Source organism: Aquarana catesbeiana, linkage group LG10 (genome assembly GCF_042186555.1).
Source record: "Aquarana catesbeiana isolate 2022-GZ linkage group LG10, ASM4218655v1, whole genome shotgun sequence".
Classification (NCBI taxonomy): domain Eukaryota; kingdom Metazoa; phylum Chordata; class Amphibia; order Anura; family Ranidae; genus Aquarana; species Aquarana catesbeiana.
Genome location: NC_133333.1, coordinates 2811541 through 2832183, shown reverse-complemented (window position 1 = coordinate 2832183; position 20643 = coordinate 2811541). Strand labels below are relative to the sequence as shown.

General features: G+C 52.0%; 1 protein-coding gene across 3 annotated transcripts in view; it reads left to right on the top strand.

The window, feature by feature from the left end:
• The first annotated feature begins 668 nt into the window (after window positions 1–668).
• The window catches only part of RAP1GAP (RAP1 GTPase activating protein), a 165427-nt gene continuing 145452 nt past the window's right edge, over window positions 669–20643 (top strand). Inside the window, exon 1 of one of the 3 annotated variants that reach the window (XM_073601468.1) lies at window positions 669–806. The gene's annotated coding sequence lies outside the window, so the exon portion shown is untranslated. The remainder of the gene's footprint in view (window positions 807–20643) is intronic. The other 2 variants (XM_073601470.1, XM_073601469.1) reach the window with 2 other exon arrangements.

The following is a 20643-nucleotide window of genomic DNA, read 5'->3' as shown; positions in this document are numbered from 1 at the left end:
CCTATGACTGTCCCATCTCCCGTCTCCTATGACTGTCCCGTCTCCCGTCTCCTATGACTGTCCCATCTCCCGTCTCCTATGACTGTCCCGTCTCCTATGACTGTCCCGTCTCCTATGACTGTCCCTTCTCCCGTCTCCTATGACTGTCCCGTCTCCTATGACTGTCCCGTCTCCCATCTCCTATGACTGTCCCGTCTCCTATGACTGTCCCGTCTCCCATCTCCTATGACTGTCCCGTCTCCTATGACTGTCCCATCTCCCGTCTCCTATGACTGTCCCGTCTCCTATGACTGTCCCGTCTCCTATGACTGTCCCGTCTCCCATCTCCTATGACTGTCCCGTCTCCTATGACTGTCCCGTCTCCCATCTCCTATGACTGTCCCGTCTCCTATGACTGTCCCGTCTCCCATCTCCTATGACTGTCCCGTCTCCTATGACTGTCCCGTCTCCCATCTCTTATGACTGTCCCGTCTCCTATGACTGTCCCGTCTTTCATCTCCTATGACTGTCCCGTCTTTCATCTCCTATGACTGTCACGTCTCCCATCTCTTATGACTGTCCCGTCTCCCCTCTCCTATGACTGTCCCGTCTCCTATGACTGTCCCGTCTCCATGCAGCGCACTCCTCGCCCCTCCTGACTCTCCGCGATCTCGTATTCCTCCCAGCCATCTCCGCACTCCCTCCGACCTCCCAGCAGGCTGTGCTGTGCATGCAGCATTTTCTGTAGTGGATAGACATGGGATAGACAGTGCCGAGCATCCTTCCACCGTGCCTGAGACCACCGCAGCACCGAGACCACCGGACCGGTGAGTGTGCGCAATTCATACATTGTGGGGTATAGAGGTTCGCCGCCACTGACGGCCGTATATTGTGTGTGTCTGTGTGTCTATATACTGTATATAGAGAGAGAGAGAGAGAACGCCTGCAGTATTTCTCTTGTCACACTGTTCATTATAATGGAGCCCGGCTGGCAGAGCGTTCACTATAAGCCCGGCTGTCAGACGGTTCATTATAAAGCCTGCTGGTAGACCATTCATATAACAGAGCCCGGCTGGCAGACCGTTCATTATAAAGATGGCTGGCAGAGCGTTCATTATAAGCCTGACTGGCAGACTATTCATTATAACAGCTAGGCTGGCAAGCCCATCATTATAAGCCCGGCTGGCAGACCGTCATTATAACAGAGCCCGGCTGGCAGACCGTTCATTATAAAGCCGGCTGGTAGACCGTTCATTATAAAGCCGGCTGGCAGACTGGTCATTATAAGAGAGCCCGGCTGGCAGACCATTCATTATAAAGCCGGCTGGCAGACCATTCATTATAAAGCCGGCTGGCAGTCCATTCATTATAATGGAGCCCAGCTGGCAGACCATTCATTATAAAGCCGGCTGGCAGACCATTCATTATAATGGAGCCCAGCTGGCAGACCATTCATTATAAAGCCGGCTGGCAGACCATTCATTATAAAGCCGGCTGGCAGACCATTCATTATAAAGCCGGCTGGCAGACCATTCATTATAAAGCCGGCTGGCAGACCACATACCATCTATGAGGGTCGCTGCCTCTAATGAAGCAGAAATTTTCCAGCTTGTTGGGAAATCTCGGGATCAGACCAGGGGATCCCATCACCGGGAATGTGCTGAATCTCCAGAAAGGGCAGCCAGCGGGTTTGAGCTTTCACCTGCGGGGACAAGGACGGGCAGCAGACTTATACAGCGTAGGATGAAAGGGGCCGCACTCTGTATCCAATAGATTGCAAGCTCTTCAGCCTGTGTCCCTTACTGCTTACTTCATGCGACTGTCACCTTGTGATCTGATTATTCTGTCATTCCTTAAATCTGACCGCCCTGCTGTGGATCAGGAGATACAATGTTGGGGTCTGGGATCAGGAGATACAATGTTGGGGTCTGGGATCAGGTGGATACAATGTTGGGGTCTGGGATCAGGTGGATACAATGTTGGGGTCTGGGATCAGGAGATACAATGTTGGGGTCTGGGATCAGGGGATACAATGTTGGGGTCTGGGATCAGGGGATACAATGTTGGGGTCTGGGATCAGGGGGATACAATGTTGTGGTCTGGGATCAGGGGATACAATGTTGGGGTCTGGGATCAGGAGATACAATGTTGGGGTCTGGGATCAGGAGATACAATGTTGGGGTCTGGGATCAGGTGGATACAATGTTGTGGTCTGGGATCAGGAGATACAATGTTGGGGTCTGGGATCAGGGGATACAATGTTGGGGTCTGGGATCAGGGGATACAATGTTGGGGTCTGGGATCAGGGGGATACAATGTTGTGGTCTGGGATCAGGGGGATACAATGTTGGGGTCTGGGATCAGGTGGATACAATGTTGTGGTCTGGGATCAGGGGATACAATGTTGGGGTCTGGGATCAGGGGATACAATGTTGTGGTCTGGGATCAGGGGGATACAATGTTGGGGTCTGGGATCAGGTGGACACAATGTTGGGGTCTGGGATCAGGGGATACAATGTTGGGGTCTGGGATCAGGGGATACAATGTTGGGGTCTGGGATCAGGGGATACAATGTTGTGGTCTGGGATCAGGGGATACAATGTTGGGGTCTGGGATCAGGGGATACAATGTTGGGGTCTGGGATCAGGGGATACAATGTTGGGGTCTGGGATCAGGAGATACAATGTTGGGGTCTGGGATCAGGGGATACAATGTTGGGGTCTGGGATCAGGGGATACAATGTTGGGGTCTGGGATCAGGTGGATACAATGTTGTGGTCTGGGATCAGGAGATACAATGTTGGGGTCTGGGATCAGGTGGACACAATGTTGGGGTCTGGGATCAGGGGATACAATGTTGGGGTCTGGGATCAGGGGATACAATGTTGTGGTCTGGGATCAGGGGATACAATGTTGGGGTCTGGGATCAGGGGATACAATGTTGGGGTCTGGGATCAGGGGATACAATGTTGTGGTCTGGGATCAGGGGATACAATGTTGTGGTCTGGGATCAGGGGATTCAATGTTGGGGTCTGGGATCAGGGGATACAATGTTGGGGTCTGGGATCAGGGGATACAATGTTGGGGTCTGGGATCAGGGGATACAATGTTGGGGTCTGGGATCAGGGGATACAATGTTGGGATCTGGGATCAGGGGATACAATGTTGGGGTCTGGGATCAGGGGGATACAATGTTGTGGTCTGGGATCAGGAGATACAATGTTGGGGTCTGGGATCAGGGGATACAATGTTGGGGTCTGGGATCAGGGGATACAATGTTGGGGTCTGGGATCAGGGGATACAATGTTGGGGTCTGGGATCAGGGGATACAATGTTGGGATCTGGGATCAGGGGATACAATGTTGGGGTCTGGGATCAGGGGGATACAATGTTGTGGTCTGGGATCAGGAGATACAATGTTGGGGTCTGGGATCAGGGGATACAATGTTGGGGTCTGGGATCAGGGGATACAATGTTGGGGTCTGGGATCAGGGGATACAATGTTGGGGTCTGGGATCAGGAGATACAATGTTGGGGTCTGGGATCAGGGGATACAATGTTGGGGTCTGGGATCAGGAGATACAATGTTGGGGTCTGGGATCAGGGGATACAATGTTGGGGTCTGGGATCAGGGGATACAATGTTGGGGTCTGGGATCAGGGGATACAATGTTGGGGTCTGGGATCAGGGGATACAATGTTGGGGTCTGGGATCAGGGGATACAATGTTGGGGTCTGGGATCAGGGGATACAATGTTGGGGTCTGGGATCAGGGGATACAATGTTGGGGTTTGGGATCAGGAGATACAATGTTGGGGTCTGGGATCAGGGGATACAATGTTGGGGTCTGGGATCAAGGGGATACAATGTTGGGGTCTGGGATCAGGGGATACAATGTTGGGGTCTGGGATCAGGGGGATACAATGTTGTGGTCTGGGATCAGGTGGATACAATGTTGGGGTCTGGGATCAGGGGGATACAATGTTGGGGTCTGGGATCAGGGGATACAATGTTGGGGTCTGGGATCAGGGGATACAATGTTGGGGTCTGGGATCAGGGGATACAATGTTGGGGTCTGGGATCAGGGGATACAATGTTGGGGTCTGGGATCAGGGGATACAATGTTGGGGTTTGGGATCAGGAGATACAATGTTGGGGTCTGGGATCAGGGGATACAATGTTGGGGTCTGGGATCAAGGGGATACAATGTTGGGGTCTGGGATCAGGGGATACAATGTTGGGGTCTGGGATCAGGGGGATACAATGTTGTGGTCTGGGATCAGGTGGATACAATGTTGGGGTCTGGGATCAGGGGGATACAATGTTGGGGTCTGGGATCAGGGGATACAATGTTGGGGTCTGGGATCAGGGGATACAATGTTGGGGTCTGGGATCAGGGGATACAATGTTGGGGTCTGGGATCAGGGGATACAATGTTGGGGTCTGGGTTTAGGGGATACAATGTTGGGATCTGGGATCAGGGGATACAATGTTGGGGTCTGGGATCAGGTGGATACAATGTTGGGGTCTGGGATCAGGTGGATACAATATTGGGGTCTGGGATCAGGGGATACAATGTTGGGGTCTGGGATCAGGGGTTACAATGTTGGGGTCTGGGATCAGGTGGATACAATGTTGGGGTCTGGGATCAGGGGATACAATGTTGGGGTCTGGGTTTAGGGGATACAATGTTGGGATCTGGGATCAGGGGATACAATGTTGGGGTCTGGGATCAGGTGGATACAATGTTGGGGTCTGGGATCAGGTGGATACAATATTGGGGTCTGGGATCAGGGGATACAATGTTGGGGTCTGGGATCAGGGGTTACAATGTTGGGGTCTGGGATCAGGTGGATACAATGTTGGGGTCTGGGATCAGGAGATACAATATTGGGGTCTGGGATCAGGGGGATACAATGTTGGGGTCTGGGATCAGGAGATACAATGTTGGGGTCTGGGATCAGGGGATACAATGTTGGGGTCTGGGATCAGGGGATACAATGTTGTGGTCTGGGATCAGGGGATACAATGTTGGGGTTTGGGATCAGGAGATACAATGTTGGGGTCTGGGATCAGGAGATACAAATATAAATCTGACACAACCCGGAGATCTCCTCATACTGGGGGGTCTCAGATATTTTTACAGTGCCTTGAAAAAGTATTCATACCCCCTGAAATTCCCCACATTTTGTTACAACCAAAAACGTAAATGTATTTTATTGGGATTTTATGTGATGGACCAACACAAAGTGTCACATAATTGTGAAGTGGAAGGAAAATGATAAATGATACAAATAAATATGTGAAGTGTGGGGGGGGATTTCTATTCATCCCCCTTTACTCTGATAACTAAAATCTAGAGGAACCAATTGTCTTCAGAAGTCACCTAATTAGTAAATAGAGTCCACCTGTGTGTCATTTAATCTCAGTATAAATACAGCTGTTCTGTGAAGCCCTCAGAGGTTTGTTAGAGAACCTTAGTGAACAAACAGCATCATGAAGGCCAAGGAACACACCAGACAGGTCAGGGATAAAGTTGTGGAGAAGTATAAAGCAGGGTTAGGTTATAAAAAAAATCTCCCGAGCTTTGAACATCTCACGGAGCTCTGTTCAATCCATCATCGGAAAATGGAAAGAGTATGGCACAACTGCAAACCTACCAAGACATGGCCGTCCACCTAAACTGACCGGCCGGGCAAGGAGAGCATTCATCAGAGAAGAGCCAAGAGGTCCATGGTAACTCTGGAGGAGCTGCAGAGATCCACAGCTCAGGTGGGAGAATCTGTCCACAGGACAACTATTAGTCGTGTTCTCCACAAATCTGCCCTTTATGGAAGAGTGACAAGAAGAAAGACATTGGTGAAAGAAAGTCATAAGAAGTCCTGTTTGTAGTTTGTGAGAAGCCATGTGGAGGACACAGCAAACATGTGGAAGAAGGTGATCTGGTCAGATGAGACCAAAATTCAACTTTATGGTCTAAAAGTAAAACGCTATGTGTGGGGAAAACTAACACTGCACATCACCCTGAACACACCATCCCCACCGTGAAACATGGTGGTGGCAGCATCATGTGGTGGGGATGGTTTTCTTCAGCAGGGACAGGGAAGCTGGTCAGAGTTGATGGGAAGATGGATGGAGACAAATACAGGACAATCTTAGAAGAAAACCTGTTAGAGTCTACAAAAGACTTGAGACTGGGGCGGAGGTTCACCTTCCAGCAGGACAACGACCCGAAACATCCAGCCAGAGCTACAATGGAATGGTTTACATCAAAGCATATTCATGTGTTAGAATGGCCCAGTCACAGTCCAGACCTAAATCACATTGAGAATCTGTGGCAAGACTTGAAAATTGCTGTTCACAGACGCTCTCCATCCAATCTGACAGAACTTGAGATATTTTACAAAGAAGAATGGGCAGAAATGTCCTCTCTAGATGTGCAAAGCTGGTAGAGACATCCCCAAAAAGACTTGTAGAGAAAGGGGGTTCTACAAAGTATTGACTCCGGGGGGCGCCATACAAATGCCCCTCCCCCACACTTTTCACATATTTATTTGTATCATTTATCATTTTCCTTCCACTTCACAATTATGTGTCACTTTGTGTTGGTCTATCACATAAAATCCCAATAAAATACATTTATGTTTTTGGTTGTAACAAAATGTGGAGAATCTCAAGGGGTATGAATACTTTTTCCAGGCACTGTATATGAGAAGAGGAACTGTCTGTGTTGCTGCTTTTCTCTTTCCTGACATGTGAGTGGCTGGCAGCACAGACAGTTCATATTTCAGGCTGAAGGGTGCACAGCTGTAGTCGGAATATTTGCTAATTAGGTCACTGGCTGCTAATGAGGCCTCTCAGCTACAATTAATGGAATCAATTGTGCTTGGATTGTGTGATCGTCGGCAGCACGCTGCTGTGCACATGGCGCAGAGACGTGTCACTGTGACCACCATCTGTCCGCACCCACCTATGGGACTGGGACTACTCTACCCAACGTGATTCACCCTGAGTCACCCACCTTCTCTGTTATGGCAAGGCTCCCTCCCCCACACCTCCTCCAGCTCCCAGTGCCTGAAACATGCCAGGATTGTAGATGTATGGTTGCCACCTCATCCCTTTAAACCAGAACACATATGAATTACACAGCTTCTGAGGCTGATTAAGGTGGTAATTAAACTCACTTGGTGCCTTATCTGCATTTAATTAGCCTCAGAACCCGTGTAATTCAAAGGTGTTCGGGTTTAAAGGGATGAGGTGGCAACTCTAGGTAGATGACATAACCCCCTCCGTCTGATGTGAGCTCTGCACAGGAAGAGGATTGCAGGCATCTTATTATTCCCCGTGTGTCCGTCCTCTGTACGTGTCCTCCCTGTGTGTCCGTCCTCTGTACGTGTCCTCCCTGTGTGTCCGTCCTCTGTACGTGTCCTCCCTGTGTGTCCGTCCTCTGTACGTGTCCTCCCTGTGTGTCCGTCCTCTGTACGTGTCCTCCCTGTGTGTCCGTCCTCTGTACGTGTCCTCCCTGTGTGTCCGTCCTCTGTACGTGTCCTCCCTGTGTGTCCGTCCTCTGTACGTGTCCTCCCTGTGTGTCCGTCCTCTGTACGTGTCCTCCATGTGTGTCCGTCCTCTGTACGTGTCCCCTATGTGTCTGTCCTCTGTACGTGTCCTCCCTGTGTGTCCGTCCTCTGTACGTGTCCTCCCTGTGTGTCCGTCCTCTGTACGTGTCCTCCCTGTGTGTCCGTCCTCTGTACGTGTCCTCCCTGTGTGTCCGTCCTCTGTACGTGTCCTCCCTGTGTGTCCGTCCTCTGTACGTGTCCTCCCTGTGTGTCCGTCCTCTGTACGTGTCCTCCCTGTGTGTCCGTCCTCTGTACGTGTCCTCCCTGTGTGTCCGTCCTCTGTACGTGTCCTCCCTGTGTGTCCGTCCTCTGTACGTGTCCTCCCTGTGTGTCCGTCCTCTGTACGTGTCCCCCGTGTGTGTCCGTCCTCTGTACGTGTCCCCCGTGTGTGTCCGTCCTCTGTACGTGTCCCCCGTGTGTGTCCGTCCTCTGTACGTGTCCCCCGTGTGTGTCCGTCCTCTGTACGTGTCCCCCGTGTGTGTCCGTCCTCTGTACGTGTCCCCCGTGTGTGTCCGTCCTCTGTACGTGTCCTCCGTGTGTGTCCCCCGTGTGTGTCCGTCCTCTGTATGTGTCCCCCGTGTGTGTCCGTCCTCTGTATGTGTCCTCCGTGTGTCCGTCCTCTGTACGTGTCCTCTGTGTGTGTCCGTCCTCTGTATGTGTCCCCCGTGTATGTGTCCTCCGTGTGTCCGTCCTCTGTACGTGTCCCCTGTGTGTCCGTCCTCTGTACGTGTCCTCCGTGTGTGTCTGTCCTCTGTACGTGTCCTCCGTGTGTGTCCGTCCTCTGTACGTGTCCCCCGTGTGTGTCCGTCCTCTGTACGTGTCCCCCGTGTGTGTCCGTCCTCTGTATGTGTCCCCCGTGTATGTGTCCTCCGTGTGTCCGTCCTCTGTACGTGTCCCCTGTGTGTCCGTCCTCTGTACGTGTCCTCCGTGTGTGTCTGTCCTCTGTACGTGTCCTCCGTGTGTGTCCGTCCTCTGTACGTGTCCTCCCTGTGTGTCCGTCCTCTGTACGTGTCCTCCCTGTGTGTCCGTCCTCTGTACGTGTCCTCCCTGTGTGTCCGTCCTCTGTACGTGTCCTCCCTGTGTGTCCGTCCTCTGTACGTGTCCTCCCTGTGTGTCCGTCCTCTGTACGTGTCCTCCCTGTGTGTCCGTCCTCTGTACGTGTCCTCCCTGTGTGTCCGTCCTCTGTACGTGTCCTCCCTGTGTGTCCGTCCTCTGTACGTGTCCTCCCTGTGTGTCCGTCCTCTGTACGTGTCCTCCCTGTGTGTCCGTCCTCTGTACGTGTCCTCCCTGTGTGTCCGTCCTCTGTATGTGTCCTCCGTGTGTCCGTCCTCTGTATGTGTCCTCCGTGTGTGTCCGTCCTCTGTACGTGTCCTCCGTGTGTGTCCATCCTCTGTACGTGTCCTCCGTGTGTGTCCCCCGTGTGTGTCCGTCCTCTGTATGTGTCCCCCGTGTGTGTCCGTCCTCTGTATGTGTCCCCCGTGTGTGTCCGTCCTCTGTATGTGTCCCCCGTGTGTGTCCGTCCTCTGTATGTGTCCCCCGTGTGTGTCCGTCCTCTGTATGTGTCCCCCGTGTGTGTCCGTCCTCTGTATGTGTCCCCCGTGTGTCCGTCCTCCGTGTGTGTCCCCCGTGTGTGTCCGTCCTCTGTATGTGTCCCCCGTGTGTGTCCGTCCTCTGTATGTGTCCCCTGTGTGTCCGTCCTCTGTATGTGTCCCCTGTGTGTCCGTCCTCTGTACGTGTCCCCTGTGTGTCCGTCCTCTGTACGTGTCCTCTGTGTGTGTCCGTCCTCTGTATGTGTCCTCTGTGTGTGTCCGTCCTCTGTATGTGTCCCCCGTGTATGTGTCTTCCGTGTGTCCGTCCTCTGTACGTGTCCCCTGTGTGTCCGTCCTCTGTACGTGTCCTCCGTGTGTGTCCCCCGTGTGTGTCCGTCCTCTGTATGTGTCCTCCGTGTGTGTCCGTCCTCTGTACGTGTCCCCTGTGTGTCCGTCCTCTGTACGTGTCCTCCGTGTGTGTCCCCCGTGTGTGTCCGTCCTCTGTATGTGTCCCCCGTGTGTCCGTCCTCCGTGTGTGTCCCCCGTGTGTGTCCGTCCTCTGTATGTGTTCCCCGTGTGTGTCCGTCCTCTGTACGTGTCCCCTGTGTGTCCGTCCTCTGTACGTGTCCTCCGTATGTGTCCCCCGTGTGTGTCCGTCCTCTGTACGTGTCCCCTGTGTGTCCGTCCTCTGTACGTGTCCTCTGTGTGTGTCCGTCCTCTGTATGTGTCCCCCGTGTGTCCGTCCTCCGTGTGTGTCCCCCGTGTGTGTCCGTCCTCTGTATGTGTCCCCCGTGTGTGTCCGTCCTCTGTACGTGTCCCCTGTGTGTCCGTCCTCTGTACGTGTCCTCTGTGTGTGTCCGTCCTCTGTATGTGTCCTCTGTGTGTGTCCGTCCTCTGTATGTGTCCCCCGTGTATGTGTCCTCCGTGTGTCCGTCCTCTGTACGTGTCCCCTGTGTGTCCGTCCTCTGTACGTGTCCTCCGTGTGTGTCCCCCGTGTGTGTCCGTCCTCTGTATGTGTCCTCCGTGTGTGTCCGTCCTCTGTACGTGTCCCCTGTGTGTCCGTCCTCTGTATGTGTCCTCCGTGTGTGTCCCCCGTGTGTGTCCGTCCTCTGTATGTGTCCCCCGTGTGTGTCCGTCCTCTGTATGTGTCCCCCGTGTGTCCGTCCTCCGTGTGTGTCCCCCGTGTGTGTCCGTCCTCTGTATGTGTTCCCCGTGTGTGTCCGTCCTCTGTACGTGTCCCGTGTGTGTCCGTCCTCTGTACGTGTCCCCTGTGTGTCCGTCCTCTGTACGTGTCCTCCGTGTGTGTCCGTCCTCTGTACGTGTCCCCCCTGTGTGTCCGTCCTCTGTACGTGTCCCCTGTGTGTCCGTCCTCTGTACGTGTCCTCTGTGTGTGTCCGTCCTCTGTATGTGTCCTCTGTGTGTGTCCGTCCTCTGTATGTGTCCCCCGTGTATGTGTCCTCCGTGTGTCCGTCCTCTGTACGTGTCCCCTGTGTGTCCGTCCTCTGTACGTGTCCTCCGTGTGTGTCCGTCCTCTGTACGTGTCCCCTGTGTGTCCGTCCTCTGTACGTGTCCTCCGTGTGTGTCCGTCCTCTGTATGTGTCCCCCGTGTGTGTCCGTCCTCTGTACGTGTCCCCTGTGTGTCCGTCCTCTGTACGTGTCCTCTGTGTGTGTCCGTCCTCTGTATGTGTCCCCCGTGTATGTGTCCTCCGTGTGTCCGTCCTCTGTACGTGTCCCCTGTGTGTCCGTCCTCTGTACGTGTCCTCCGTGTGTGTCCGTCCTCTGTACGTGTCCCCTGTGTGTCCGTCCTCTGTACGTGTCCTCCGTGTGTGTCTGTCCTCTGTACGTGTCCCCTGTGTGTCCGTCCTCTGTACGTGTCCTCCGTGTGTGTCCGTCCTCTGTACGTGTCCTCCGTGTGTGTCCGTCCTCTGTACGTGTCCTCCGTGTGTGTCTGTCCTCTGTACGTGTCCTCCGTGTGTGTCCGTCCTCTGCACGTGTCTCCCATGACAGTCAGTGACACTTCTATTCATAGAATGGCATTCTTGCTGGCCGTCACATGTGATTGCGGATCTGCAGGCGGCAAGTGCTGACATCCCGGGGGATGGAAAGTGCCAGCCGAGCAGAAATGACACAACGTGAGCTGGTTGTACAGCTGCGTCCCATCCAGGAGAGCGGGCGGGCAGAGGCGGCGGCAGGCTAAGGAGGGGCTCGGTACTGGGGCTCCGCCAATCTTCTGAATTCCTCACCAGAATTACAGAACTATCTATAAAATCTTTACCATGCGATTCTCATCTTCAGTCTTTGTAAATCTGCAGCTTTGATTATCCTGGTATAGGGTGACAACGCTCTGTTCCTGTCTCTTAATTGTTCTCCTGTGTTGTCACCCCGTCACATGGGCTTTCAATGGTCATCTCAGCTCACATGACACAGACATGGTCCTCCGGTGTCACCATCAGAAATTCCCCTGAGAAATGCCGTATCGCCATCACCGTAGTGCCTGGAGATGTGCAATGACGGACCTCCAACCCGGCTCTGCCATAGACAGGAGTGCCTGGAGATGTACAATGACCGACCTCCGGCCCGGCTCTGCCATAGACAGGAGTGCCTGGAGATGTACAATGACCGACCTCCGGCCCGGCTCTGCCATAGTAAGGAGTGCCTGGAGATGTGCAGTGATCGACCTCCGGCCTGGCTCTGCCATAGTAAGGAGTGCCTGGAGATGTGCAATGGTCGACCTCCGGCCTGGCTCTGCCATAGTAACGAGTGCCTGGAGATGTGCAATGATCGACCTCCGGCCTGGCTCTGCCATAGTAAGGAGTGCCTGGAGATCTGCAATGGTCGACCTCCGGCCCAGCTCTGCCATAGTAAGGAGTGCCTGGAGATGTGCAATGATCGACCTCCGGCCTGGCTCTGCCATAGTAAGGAGTGCCTGGAGATGTGCAATGATCGACCTCCGGCCTGGCTCTGCCATAGTAAGGAGTGCCTGGAGATGTGCAATGACCGACCTCCGACCCGGCTCTGCCATAGACAGGAGTGTCTGGAGATGTGCAATGGTCGACCTCCAACCCGGCTCTGCCATAGACAGGAGTGTCTGGAGATGTACAATGACCGATCTCCGGCCCGGCTCTGCCATAGACAGGAGTGCCTGGAGATGTGCAGTGGTCGACCTCCAACCCGGCTCTGCCATAGACAGGAGTGCCTGGAGATGTACAATGACCGACCTCCGGCCCGGCTCTGCCATAGACAGGAGTGCTTGGAGATGTGCAAAGGGGCAGTACGGTGTGCATGGAGACAGGGAGAGGCTGCAGAAGATCAGCAGAACTGAGATGGAACACAGGTGGAAAACAATTGTTTCTGAACAAACTCCATGTCCTCCAGTCTGGGGCTCTTCCCATCGCTGTGCTGCCCCCAGCTTCCCACCACCTCACGCTGTCCTGTCACCAGAGGACCACCACATCACTCTGTCCTGTCATCGGGGACCACCACCTCACTCTGTCCGGTCGCCGGAGGACCACCACCTCACTCTGCCCGGTCACTGGAGAACAACCACCTCACTCTGTCCTGTCACCAGAGGACCACCACTTCACTCTGTCCGGTCACCGGAGAACAACCACCTCACTCTGTCCTGTCACCAGAGGACCACCACCTCACTCTGTCCTGTCACCAGAGGACCACCACTTCACTCTGTCCTGTCATCGGAGGACCACCACTTCACTCTGTCCTGTCACCAGAGGACCACCACTTCACTCTGTCCTGTCACCAGAGGACCACCACCTCACTCTGTCCTGTCATCGGAGGACCACCACCTCACTCTGTCCTGTCACCAGAGGACCACCACTTCACTCTGTCCGGTCACCGGAGAACAACCACCTCACTCTGTCCTGTCACCAGAGGACCACCACCTCACTCTGTCCTGTCACCAGAGGACCACCACTTCACTCTGTCCTGTCACCGGAGGACCACCACTTCACTCTGTCCTGTCACCAGAGGACCACCACCTCACTCTGTCCGGTCACCGGAGGACCACCACTTCACTCTGTCCTGTCACCAGAGGACCACCACCTCACTCTGTCCGGTCACCAGAGGACCACCACCTCACTCTGTCCTGTCATCGGAGGACCACCACCTCACTCTGTCCGGTCACCGGAGGACCACCACCTCACTCTGTCCTGTCATCGGAGGACCACCACCTCACTGTGTGGACAGACTGGGTCTAAGGAGGTATGGCAAACAAAAAAAAAGAAAAAATATTTACAAAAATGTGAGGGGTCTACTCGCTTTTGTGAGATACTGTATATAGGGCTTTTATTATCAGAGAATAGGAACAGCATTTTAGAGAGTACAGAACCAAGTACCATTTTGTGGTTCTAAGTAATTTTTATGGAATTTGGTAATGATTACAAGAAATACAGTAAAATAGATCTGCTGCCAGCAACAATAGCCCCCCGCCAGCAATAATAGCCCCCCCAGCAAAAATAGCCCCCCCACCAGCAATAATAGACCCCCCAGCAAAAATAGCCCCCCCACCAGCAACAATAGACCCCCCAACAACAATAGCCCCCCACCAGCAATAATAGACCCCCCCCAGCAATAATAGACCCCCCCAGCAACAATAGCCCGCCACCAGCAACAATAGACCCCCCAACAACAATAGCCCCCCACCAGCAATAATAGACCCCCCCAGCAATAATAGACCCCCCAGCAATAATAGACCCCCCCAGCAACAATAGACCCCCCACCAGCAATAATAGACCCCACAGAAGCAATATACACCCCCAGCAACAATGCCCCCCCCCCAACAACAATAGTCCCCCTCCATCAACAGATCCTCCTCACAACAATAGACACCCACCTCCCACCACGGGACCCCTGCAATGAAATACCAACCAAGCACCAATGGACCCCCAGTAGTAACAGCAGATCTCCCAGTAGCCAGCATCAGTAGACCCCCCCCCCCTCAACAGTAGATTCCTCCCAGTAACATAGGACCCCATTGCAAAAATAAATCCCCTCTAGTGACAATATATCCCCCAGCAACAGTAGACCCTCCAGCACACCCCTTACCATTACATACATTCAGTGCTGAAGGGGCCGGAACTGCGTTCCCCCCTAAGACTAAAATCCTTTAGGTGGAGGGAAGTAGAAATAAAAAAATAATCAGGTGACATAAGTTTGCACACCCCTTACACTAATACTTTGGTGAAGCTCCTTTTGATGTTATTCCAGCACTCAGTGTTTTTGGGGAGGAGTCTATCAGCATGGCACATCTTGACTTGCCAATATTTGCCCAAAAACACTCCAAATCTGTCAGATTGAGAGGGCATCTCCTGTGCACAGCCCTCCTCACATCACCCCACAGATTTTCAATGGGATTCAGGTCTGGTCTCTGGCTGGGAATCTTCTTCTGGTGAAGTCATTCCTTTGTTGATTTGAATGGATGCTTTGGGTCGTTGTCTTACTGAAAGATGAAGTTCCTCTTCATGTTCAGCTTTTCTAGCAGAAGCCTGAAGGTTTTGTGCCAATATTGACTGGTATTTGGAACTGTTCATAATTCCCTCTACCTTGACTAAGGCCCCTGTTTCATGCTTCACGGTGGGTATGGTGTTCTTCTGGTGATGTGCAGTGTTGTTTTTACACCAAACATATCTTTTGGAATTATGGAAAAAGGTTCAACCTTGGTTTCATCAGACCAGAACATATTTTCCCACATGATTTTGGGAGACTTCAGATGTGTTTTTACAAAATGTAGCCGGGCTTGGATGTTTTTCCTGGTAAGAAAAGTCTGCCGTCACTCTACCCCTTAGCCCAGACATATGAAGAATACGGGAGATTGTTGTCACCACACAGCCAGGACTTGTCATATATTCCTGCAGCTCCTTTAATGTTGCTGTCGGCCTTTTGGCAGCCTCCCTGACCAATTTTCTTCTCGTCTTTTCATCAATTTTGGGGTAACGTCCAGTTCTTGGTGATGTCACTGTTGTGCCAGATTTTCTCCACTTGATGATGACTGTCTTTACTGTGTTCCATGGTATATCTAATGCCTTGGACCCTTCTCCTGACTGACTGACACCTTCTAACAATGAGATCCCTCTGAAGCTTTGGAAGCTCTCTGCAGACCATGGATTTTGCTGTGGGATGCGACTAAGAAAATATCAGGAAAGACCTACTAGAACAGCTGAACTTTGGAGTTAATTAGAGGAACTCTAAATGATGGTGGGTGTGTACTGACTCCTATTTAACATGAATTTGAATGTGATTGCTCATTTCTGAACACAGCGCCATCCCCAGTTATAAGAGGGTGTGCATACTAATGCAACCTCATTATTTTATTTTTTTATTTTTACTTCCCCCCTAAAAGATTTCAGTTTGTTTTTTAATTGAGTTGTACAGTTTATAGGTCACATTAAAGGGGTTGTAACCCCTCGTGCATCCTATGCATTAAGGTAAAGAAACACCTGGCAGTGCCCGGCCCCCCAGCCCCCCGTTTTACTTACCTGAGCCCTGGAACCCGACCCGGAGGGGACGCGCTGTCTCTCTGCCCGGGGTTTTCGCCTCCTGATTGGATAGATTGATAGCAGCGCAGCCATTGGCTCCCGCTGCTGTCAATCAAATCCAATGGCGCCGGGGGGGCGGGGCCGAGTCATACATTCGGCGGCTATGGATGCCGAATGATGGACTCAGGAGCGTGTCCGCAAGGTAACCCCCCCGCAGGAGAGCGCTTCTTCTACTGGGTTATCTGATGTGGGGAGGAGCCGTGAGAGCTGCTGAGGGACCCCAGAAGACCAGGATCGGGGCCACTCTGTACAAAACAAACTGCACAGTGGATGTAAGTATGATATGTTTGTTATTTAAAAAAAAACAAAAAAAAACGAACCCTTACAATCACTTTAAAGTTCTGAAATTATTTATCTTTGTTTCATTTTTTTATCACAGAAACCGGACATTTTACCAACAGGGGTGTGTAGACTTTTTATATCCACTGTGTGTGTGTATGTATGTGTGTATGTATGTGTGTGTGTGTGTGTATATATATATATATATATATATATATATATATATATATATATATATATATATATATATATATATATATATATATATATATATATATATATATATATATATATATATATATATATATATATATATATATATATATAATTTCTCAACAAGGTGTAAAAAGATAGCGGAGAAGATCAGTAAAGCAGACCAGACTGCCACCTGCTGGCTATAAACACAAAGTATATTTTAAGGAACTTTCTCCTGCAATGTTATGGTTACTCTGTATCTATTTGTTCATTTTCTGGTATCTTGCTTTATATGGTATATGATGTGTGATGAAGAATCGGGGTGAAGGGCAGAGACGCCGGAGATGTGGCTGGACGGTTTCTAAACCTGAGTAATAAATGTCTCTCTCTCTACTGCAAACCTTTTATGTTTTATATATTTCTCAACAAGCTGGAAAAGAGATGCCTGAAAAGAGCTCAAATGAGACTACAGTGCCACCTGCTGCCTAACAGTGACAAGTGCAGGGGGACGAGTAGGCTGGGAATTCCCGCCTCCTGTTCTGGTCGCAGGGAATAGCAATCCTCCGATTTATGGAATCTCAGCAACAGAGTAGCATAGGAGAGGTCATGTGACTTCCAATCACAAGCTGACTTGTAGACCAGCTCTATACACAAACCCGGAGTTCCCCTTTAATCTGGTGGTAGATGGAGGCGTTTGCGGCCCTCAGACACGAAAGGCGTTTGTGCGGCTAACAAAGGGGGCATTCAGCACCCCGACTCCCCCCCCCCCCCCCCCCCCCCCCCCGCCGTGTCCAATCCCAGCTGTACTGTCATTCCACAACTGTCCCCTCGGTGCCACCAAACACCATCAAACCGCGTGCAATCCCTCAAGGAAATCCAAATCTACCTTCACTGATGAGGAGATTCTGGGTCCACCCAGACCGGTGCGCTGCTGTAATGTGCATTACTGCATAGTAATTACATGCAAGGGTGCCATACCGTGGCGCACCATAACTGTCTGTGGTGCGGTGCGGTCTTTGTGTCATGTCTGAATTCCTGGACGTTCCCTGCCATTGATTGGCGAGCTGTTGATTTCTGCGGGATGCCGTCACGTAATGCGACGCAGTGCATGCATGTTACCGCACCACAGAAATGTGAATGACCCCCAATACACGCCATTTCCGTTCCTGCTGGAGATTTTACATTTTTCTTCCTTTCAACCTTATAAAGTGTATTTAGCTGCGGACGAGGTTTCCCAGAATCCTCCCTACTCCTGTAACTTTCCCTGGTGCACAGAGCCTGAATTAGAATTACAGGCATCCCCTGCAGGTACACCACACTGAGTGGCATCCTTGGTAAGACCCTTGCACAGGTTGCCCCCCCCCCCCGGGATGCCAGGAGTGCAATTCATCATTATAGTTTGGGCAGAACCTCCCACTAAGCCCTTACTTTGAATAGTTTCAGCGAGTGCACAGCATCGGTCAGTCTCAGTATCTACAGGACAGAAGCAGCTAACAGTGGTGTTGCTGGGGGGGGGGGGGGGGGAGTGGACTGCACCTGGGTGACACCATCAAGTAGGAGGTAATATCCAACCGCGATGGTGTCACTCCCATCCATGACAACCCAACCTAGCCTGCCCAGCGCCATGCAGGCCACTGTGGCTAGCTAGACAGGAGAGAGCCCTATGGGGGGGGTGACACCATGTTTTATCACTCTAGGTGACACCAGCCCTAGTGACACCGCTGGCAGCTCTGGATGGGCAATAAAGTTGGATAAATCAGATGCAATGTGTAGAGTGAACTCAGCTGGGGCTCTTTTTACTTCAATTAACCTGGAATTTCCCCCGCAGGATCACCACCTTCGTACTTCGTACCCCCAGATAGGCGCGGGTTATCGGCCAACTTGGAGAGGAAAGGGTTAAAGCCTGTCTGTGGCACGTGGCACCATCTCCGGACTCCGTTCCCCCAGATAGGTGTGGGTTATTGGCTGGCTGGGAGAGGAAAGGGTTAAAGCCTGCCTGCGGCACGTGGCACCATCTCCAGACTTCTTACCCCCTGATAGGCACAGGTTATGGGCCAGCTCGGAGAGGGAAGGGTTAAAGCCTGTGTGTGGCACGTGGCACCATCTCCGGACTCCTTACCCCCCGGATAGGCGTGGGTTATCGGCCGGCTGGGAGAGGAAAGGGTTAAAGCCTGTGTGCGGCACGTGGAGCAAGTCATGTGTGAATTGATTGGTAAACACACTTAAACGGTATGAAATATTTACATTGATAAGAGAGCCTGGAAATCCATTATCACCAGATAAATAGAGACGAGGAAGGAGAGGAGGGAAGCGCAGTCAGTGCGCGCCCCAACGCAGCCGGAGATGAAATGAAGGCTTTATTCACTATAATGTGTGATCGATCGACCAATGAGGACAATCACCGGACAGATGAGAAAATCTATCACTGAGGGGGCTCAGCGGCGTCATCCCACCTTCAGCAGGGAGTTCATGTGACCCCACTGCCATGTCTCCTTTATAGGACCATATAGGGCTCCTGTACCGTCATTGCGTCATACCGTTGTTATTATCATCATCACTAATATTATTATCTTCAGTATATTTTTTTATTAATCAGAATATTATCACATTTTATCATCATCATTATTATCTTCATCGGCGGTCTCGGCACGCAGTCATTCTCGGTAGCGATGTAGCAGGTGGTGATACGATGTAGAGGGCATTGATACAATGTAGCGGGCGGTGATACGATGTAGAGGGCGGTGATGCGACGTAGAGGGCGGTGATACGATGTAGCGGGCGGTGATCCGATGTAGAGGGTGGTGATACGATGTAGCAGGCAGTGGTACGGTGTAGAGGGCGTTGATATGAGGTAGAGGGCGGTGATGCGATGTAGAGGGCGCTGATACAATGTAGCGGGCGGTGGTACGATGTAGCGGGCGGTGGTATGATGTAGAGGGCGGTGATACGATGTAGAGGGCATTGATACGATGTAGAGGGCATTGATACGATGTAGCGGGCGGTGGTACGATGTAGAGGGCGGTGATACATTGTAGCAGGCGGTGATATGATGTAGCGGGCAGTGGTATGATGTAGAGGGCGGTGATACAATGTAGAGGGCATTGATACGATGTAGCGGGCGGTGGTACGATGTAGAGGGCGGTGATACATTGTAGCAGGCGGTGATATGATGTAGCGGGCAGTGGTATGATGTAGAGGGCGGTGATACGATGTAGAGGGCGGTGATACGATGTAGCGGGCGGTGGTTCAATGTAGAGGGCGGTGATACGATATAGAGGGCGGTGATACGATGTAGCGGGTGGTGATACGATGTAGAGGGCGTTGATACGATGTAGCGGGCGGTGATGCGATGTAGAGGGTGGTGATACGATGTAGAGGGCAGTGATGCAATGTAGAGGGCGGTGATGCGATGCGGTGATACGATGTAGAGGGTGGCGATATGATGTAGAGGGCGGTGATACGATGTAGAGGGTGGCGATATGATGTAGAGGGCGGTGATATGATGTAGAGGGTGGTGATGCGATGTAGAGGGCGGTGATACGATGTAGAGGGCGGTGATGCGATGTAGCGGGCGATGATACGATGTAGAGGGCGGTGATACGATGTAAAGGGCGGTGATACGATGTAAAGGGCGGTGATACGATGTAGAGGGCGGTGGTACAATGTAGCGGGCGATGATGCGATGCGGTCATATGATGTAGAGGGCGGTGATACGATGTAGAGGGCGGTGATACGATGTAGAGGGGATACGATGTAGCGAGCAGTGCTACAATGTAGAGGATGGTGATATGATGTAAAGGGCGGTGATACGATGTAGAGGGCGGTGATACGATGTAGAGAGCGGTGATACGATGTAGAGAGCGGTGATACGATGTAGCGGGCGGTGATACGATGTAGCGGGCGGTGATACGATGTAGCGGGCGGTGATACGATGTAGCGGGCGGTGATAGGATGTAGCGGGCGGTGATAGGATGTAAAGGGCGGTGATACGATGTAGAGGGCGGTGATACATTGTAGCAGGCGGTGATATGATGTAGCGGGCAGTGGTATGATGTAGAGGGCGGTGATACGATGTAGAGGGCATTGATACGATGTAGCGGGCGGTGGTACGATGTAGAGGGCGGTGATACATTGTAGCAGGCGGTGATATGATGTAGCGGGCAGTGGTATGATGTAGAGGGCGGTGATACGATGTAGAGGGCGGTGATACGATGTAGAGGGCGGTGATACGATGTAGAGGGCGGTGATACGATGTAGCGGGCGGTGGTTCAATGTAGAGGGCGGTGATACGATATAGAGGGCGGTGATACGATGTAGCGGGTGGTGATACGATGTAGAGGGCGTTGATACGATGTAGCGGGCGGTGATGCGATGTAGAGGGTGGTGATACGATGTAGAGGGTGGTGATGCGATGCGGTGATACGATGTAGAGGGTGGCGATATGATGTAGAGGGCGGTGATACGATGTAGAGGGTGGTGATGCGATGTAGAGGGCG